The sequence below is a fragment of the Hipposideros armiger genome, unplaced genomic scaffold (assembly GCF_001890085.2).
Source record: "Hipposideros armiger isolate ML-2016 unplaced genomic scaffold, ASM189008v1 scaffold_426, whole genome shotgun sequence".
Classification (NCBI taxonomy): domain Eukaryota; kingdom Metazoa; phylum Chordata; class Mammalia; order Chiroptera; family Hipposideridae; genus Hipposideros; species Hipposideros armiger.
Window position 1 is genome coordinate 1509222 of NW_017731776.1, and position 6206 is coordinate 1515427.

Consider the following 6206-nt stretch of genomic DNA (forward strand, 5'->3'; position numbering starts at 1 on the left):
CAATTGAGTCTGGGTTTCACAAGATGAAAAAGGTCAAGGCTCCACCCTCCAAAACAAAACAGGAGGTGAACTTCTAGGAGCTCAAATCTTTTGCATATCAGAATTGACACCCCGCACCCCAACACACACACACACTCAGTTAACAAACCCTCCACTAAAACATCCCTCCCCTCTTTCGAGCTGAACCACATCCTTTTTTCAACCACCTTCCCCACCCCCCTTCACAAACTTATATGGCAGTGTCTGTGCAGTCTTCAGACTTCACGTAGATCTTGGAAATTTTCACTCCGGGCCAGCTTCACACTACATGCCTACGTGGGGCCTGTAAAATGCTCCAGGTGCTCATTCCCTTCTCCCTTCATTCCCTGTGGACTGAACCTGCAGGTTTTTACGAACCACATGCCTTCCCTGCCTCTCGGCTCTAAGTCACACTCCCGCCCCCTATTTGGTTTCTTTTTAGAACAGAACAAAACGGGCCTGCCTCCTATTCCCGGAGTTCTGACAGGCGGCGGCAGAGGCAGGGAACTGTCTGTCCCTGGAAGCTGCCCGACTGGCACGAAAACACGGGCACTGCCCTGGGCCGGTTTGGGGCGGCCGGGTCTTCCCTCTCCTTCTCCCCGGGAGGTTCTGCCCAGGGAAGTCCCGCCTGGAGACATCCGCCCTCCGGGCCGACCAGTGGGGCGGCCAGCCCTGGGGGCGGGGGCCCGGCGGAGATGCGTCAGGGCGGCCGGCCTCGGCGCGGCGCCGGCCCTTCCCGACCGGCCCAGGGGCGTGCGCCGGGCGGGGCTGGAGCCCGGCCCAGCTTGGCCCGGAGAGGAAGCACCAGGCCCGGGCCGGAGCGGCCCAGCGATGACCCCCGGGTCAGGCCCGGCCCGGCGCCCGCGGGGAGGCGGGGGAGGCCGGCCCGACACCCTCGCCCCGCGCGTCCGCTCGCCGGAGGCCCACGGCCGACGGTTACCTGCTGCCGCGGCTGCTCCGCGCGAGGCCGGAGGCGTCGGAGGCCCGCAGCGACGCCCGGGCGCGCCCCCTTCCCGTGTCAGAATCCCGCCACCAGCGCTCGGCGCCGCGGTCCCGGGGCGCACGGGTAGCGGCGGCGCTGGACGAAGCTGGCGGGCGTGAGCTGCGCTCGCGGCGGACAATGCGGCCCGCGCAGAACCTCGCTGCGTGAGTGGAACCAGGAGGCGCGCGCGTGGCCGAGTGTGTATGTGTGCGCCTGTCAGTCAACGCTGACAGGCCGCGGCCCATTGGCCAGGCCCCGCCCGCGTCGCCGCCCACCGCCGCCGCCCATTGGGCGGTTTGAACACAAAGGCCCCCCGGCTCGCCCCGCCCGCCGCGTGGGCCCCGCGGGCCGGGCGCGCCGGGTTAGGAGTCCGCGCGTGGGTGGCGCGGGCATGGGGGCGATGCCTGGGCGCCCGAGAACTCAGCTGGGGCCGGCAGGTGAGGACTCGGCGGGGCCTGACTGCGCACTTGACCTCCGGTCCAGTGGTTCAAAACACGTGAGGGCGCCCTCGTGCGCTGCACCCCACGCAGGGCCCACTGACCGCGGCGTCCCAGCGCTCCCCAAGCTGACTCGAAAAGGCCCTGGTGCCAGGACCTTGTAGGCGTTGGGTGGTTGAGGGCACAGGATCACGGAGAATGGGCAAAGGAGGTAGAAGACCCGCTGGCCTAGGGCCCACCAGGAGGGGTAGCGCGTAGTTAGTCCCCCGCGGACTCAAACGACTGTCGAAGTTTGCATAATTGTCCTCTTAGCCAAGCCTTTCTACACTCATTTCACAGGTAAAACCTCTCTGAACCTGTTTCCTTAAGTGATTTGCTTCAAGTCACACAGCTAGAAAGAGACAACATTGAGATTAGAAGTCGCTCCACATTCCAGCCCCTGTTTTCCATTTTAGGGTTGATTTGGAGATTCTAGACACGGTAGGAGGCTCTGCCGCTTTCCAATCTGCCACCAGAGGTCTCCGTTTCAGGGCAGAATCTTTTCTCGGTTTTAAGGAGGGTGCTGGCCACCACTGGAGCTGAAAAGGCAGGGTAACTACTGATTTCCGTGCCTTACTTCAAATACGTGCATTTCAAATGAGCATATGAAATGAGCATCGCAGGTGTTGAATGAGTAAAATGCAGCCTGACTCCAGGGGTCCTGTGCCCTGGCGCCCCACGGGCACAGCTTGGGAGGAGTCACTTCTTGTGACTCTAAGGGAAGCTCTTCTAAGGCAGGATGAAATAGACTGTCATTATTTCACTTTTAAAGTGCCAAGAGGAAGACACCAAAATGACAAACTCACTGAGACAGGACAGGAAGGCACTGGGGGTAGGGGATTGAGGAAATGTGAAGCCTTTGTGTTATATGGACTCCAGACAAAAACCGGCCCTCCCTCCCTGGGCCTCCACCGCACCTCTTTAGGGGCCTCACTTACATTTACAGCATCTTGAAGACAATGGTGCTGGTCAGTGTTGTTGCTGGTGTTAGATGGAGAACTCCCTGATGTCAAGGGCTGGCTCTGCAGGACCCAGCACAGGGCGTGGCTCAGGCCTGAGGATTTGCTGAACGTGGAACTAGTGAAATGAGAACTCAGACCAGATTTAGAGTCAGCATCTAGGTAGGGGAGGGGCCCTTTCTTTGACACCCTTCTCCTCACCAGGTGCTTTAACTCTCCGGTGCTGTCCTAGCAAATTCCAGTGGAGTCCCCAGATCCCAGTACTCCCATTGCAGAACCTGCCGCCTTCCCTTCTCTCCGAAGACCCTGGCAGAAGGACCTCCCAGGATGTGCTGTTTTGTGAAGAAGGAGGTGGTTTGCCTTCCACTGGTCTAAGGCAAGGGCCAGGCCAGCTGCAGGCAGCCCCCTCTTATACTGTGGTGCCCCTATGGGCCTGCAGTAGGCAAATAATGGGCCCCAGAGATAACTAGCTTCTAATCCCTGGAACCTGTGAATGTTACCTTACATGGAAAGTCTTTGCAGATGCGATTAAATGAAGGATTTTGAGAAAGGGAGATTATCTTGGATTGTCAGGGTGGGCCCTAAATGTAATGACAAGTGTACTTTTAAGAGAGAGACAGAGGAGAAAAGGAGAGGGCAATGTGACCACATTGAGAGAGACTGGAGTATGTGGCCACGAGACCAGGAATGCTGGCAGCCATCAGATGCTGGAAGAGGCAAGGAACGGATTCTCCCCTAGAGCCTCTGGAGAGAGCACGGCCCCGCGAACACCTTGATTTTGGTCCAGTGATCTTGAATTTGAACTTCTGGTCTTCTGAACTGTTAGAGAATAAATTTCTGTTTCTTTAAGTCATCAAATTTGTGGTACTTCGTTACAGTAGCCATAGGAAAGTAGTAAGGGCCCTGGGAAATGCTTATTTAAGGCTCCCACCCTTTGTCCTCGCCGTCATGACACCCCACATCAGACATGAGGTCACACACACACCCGTCTCCCCGTCTCTCTTGCCCCTCGCCTCTGCCATCTGCTCCAGTCAGCAACTCTGCCCTCCCAGGCTCCTCTCTCTCTGTCTAGCCACCGTTCGTTTGGCTGTCTCCTCCCAGCCCTGCTCTTCTCTTTTTCACTGCTCCATTCTTCCTTCTTCTTTTGTCATCATCTTATAAACGGTGGCAGGTGGGAGGTGGGCAGCTTTGTCCCAGCCAGAATGCAGGGCTCGAAGGCTGACAATGCAGACACCACAGTGGGGCCACATTATGACTTTCTTCATTGCTAGGCGCTTTTGCCTCACTGGCCCCTTCCTTCGTAAAATAATCATTAATAATAATAATAATAATAATAATATGTTATGACCATATTGGTAGAAAGACAACTGTAACCTAGGCTTGATTCATTATTAAATATTCATTATTATGATATTTAATTTTTCTTCTGATTTTAAAAGAAATGAAAATATTTCCATGGGCCCCTGAAGCACCCTAGGCCCTGGGCGCTGTGCCCGCTCTGGTTCATGGAGAAGCTGGCCCCACACTGGAGACGTGGAGGAACAGCTCAGTGAGGGGAGCCCACGTGGGCACAGAACACCCTCTGCTCTGGCCCAGCCAGGGAGGCCCCGTGTCAGTGTAGGCTGTGGTGAAGAGCAATAGGGTGTGGGTCTGCAGCCCTGGTTCCAGGCCACGTGCGCCGTCTGCTCTGTGACCCTGAGCCAGCCACTTCACCTCTCTGAGCCATTTTCCTCATTTGTACAATGTGAATAATAACAGCTGGCCTGTCTGTCACACGACTGGCTGTGTGATCTGGGACCCGTCAACAAGGCTCTCTGGCCGCTGTTTCCTCGTTTGTGAGGACCAGTGAGAGAGGAACTGCTCAGACACAAAGGGCTTTGCCACCTGTGGTCTTTGGGAGGAGAAGGGGGCAGGTTGGGCCCCTGGTCTGTCCTGGACTCATGGTCAAGTCAGGTGTATCTCTGTGCTTCCAGAGATCAGGGCTTCTCCATTCCAACCCCACATGATGGCAGGAAGAGCTGTGTACCTGCCTGCCTCCCCCATGGACCTGATCAACGTGCAGGAGGAGGTGCTCAGTGTGCTTATGTCAAATGACCACACAAGGAAGGGTAGTAGCTACCTCCCTGCAGCCAAGGCCACCTCCACTTCTTCCCCGCTGTCAACATCTGTCAGCTGCCAGGGTGTCAGCGTCTGTCATTAAACCATCCCAGGCAGAGTATCCTTGGTGGCGGGGTGGTGGTGGGGGACTTTAATGCCAGGCTTCCTGGCTGCAGGAACACGTTTGGCAGCTATCGGGAGGCAGTAACCTCATTGTGTTCCCGCCCCCCCACCCCCAGCCCTGTCTCGGTAGGGATCTGATGTGGGCTCCCTGTTTCACCCTGCCCAGTCTGGTGATGCTTTTGCATCAGAGAGATCAAAGGGCTCCGTCACCTGGTGGCAAGCGCAGTGAAGCCCGTTTTTTATGGAAGGAGAAGTCCAGTCTGAGGAGGGAAAGGCGCTGGGTCCAGGTTACTAAGTAGGCCCCCCAGGCGCCAGGGACATAACATGGGACTGGCCGAGGTGGACACTCCCAACCGGGCTCTCATGGGTGACACTGCGTTAGTCATCTCTGTCCCCTCACACCTATTACAGTGCCCGGCTCCTAATAATTGCATCATCCAACTGCCTGACTGAAGCTCCCCACTCTTCAAACGGCCCACTCCCTAGTGTGGCAGCCGCAAGAGGCCCTGTAGGCCGCGTTTGGCGTCCCCAGAGCTGAGTCCTGTTCCTCAGCCTCCGCCCAGGCCCTCCAGCTCCTGCACCTTTGCTCAGGTTGCGTGCTGGCCTGGAATGCCCTTCCCCTATTTCTGGCCCAGTGAAATTCCACTAAGCCTTCAAGGATGGGCTCAAATGTCACCTCTGCCATGAAGGCTTGCTTACCTGCCCCCAAGCACCCAAGGCAGAAGGAATGGCTCCCACACCATGTGTGTCCCTCTGTCCTCACGTCATACACTGTGTTCTAGAATGGGCGTACTTAGTCACCCACAGCCCCAGGGATCATGTGGGTGAGATGGGCTAATGCCTGGCACTCAGTGTAACTACACTTATCGCTTACTGTCCCCCACCCCTGGCACAGCACCTGGCCGCATGGAGGAATGGCCTGAGTGGGCTGTGTGTTCAGAAGGAAGGTCAGGACGGCACTCGGGTTTCTGAGGGCACTGGCCCATGGGTCAGGACTCATTGGCCGACATCGAGGGACTTGCCAGATATCTATGAGGTTGTCCCTCCTGGAAACTGACTCTCAGCCTCTCGACACACATCCACCTCCCATGGGGATATTGCGGGGCCGGTGGGCTAGAGTGCAGGCTGTTCACTCAGACTCTCCTGGGGAACAACTTGGACAAATCATTTAGCCTTTCTCAGCCCCGATATCCTCATCTGTAAAATGGGGATGACATTAATGTGTCTACTTCATAGGAGCTTGGCACAGTGCTGGCACAGGGTAAGTTAAGTGCTCTGTCAACATTAACTACTTTTTAAAAAAGATTTTATTGGGGAATTGGGGGGAGGGGAACAGCGTTGGGGAATCGGGGAAGGGGAACAGACAGGTAGACAAATTGCTGTTTTTGTTCTTCAGTCTAGTTGTGGAGGACGTTGCTTCACTGGCCCATGTTGGTATGATCATTGCGCTCTTCCCGGGTGAGGCAATCCATCGCCGGTCATTGGTCGGCAGCTCACAGCGGCTCCTGGTAGCTCACACTGGCTACCAGCCTCTCACACTGACTGCCAGCC

General features: G+C 56.7%; 1 protein-coding gene and 1 long non-coding RNA gene across 4 annotated transcripts in view; one reads left to right on the forward strand and one right to left on the reverse strand.

Moving 5' to 3' along the window:
- Positions 1 to 1227, reverse strand: part of SUN2 (Sad1 and UNC84 domain containing 2) — a 19055-nt gene extending 17828 nt beyond the window's left edge. Inside the window, exon 1 of one of the 3 annotated variants that reach the window (XM_019664586.1) lies at positions 959 to 1227. The gene's annotated coding sequence lies outside the window, so the exon portion shown is untranslated. Of the gene's footprint in view, positions 1 to 229; positions 446 to 481; positions 664 to 958 lie in introns of those variants that run through there. The other 2 variants (XM_019664588.1, XM_019664587.1) reach the window with 2 other exon arrangements.
- LOC109394490 (uncharacterized) lies at positions 1078 to 3288 on the forward strand. The gene is made up of 2 exons (XR_002126459.1): positions 1078 to 1164; positions 2640 to 3288. It is a non-coding gene; the product is annotated as an uncharacterized LOC109394490 (long non-coding RNA).
- The last annotated feature ends 2918 nt before the right edge of the window (positions 3289 to 6206 follow it).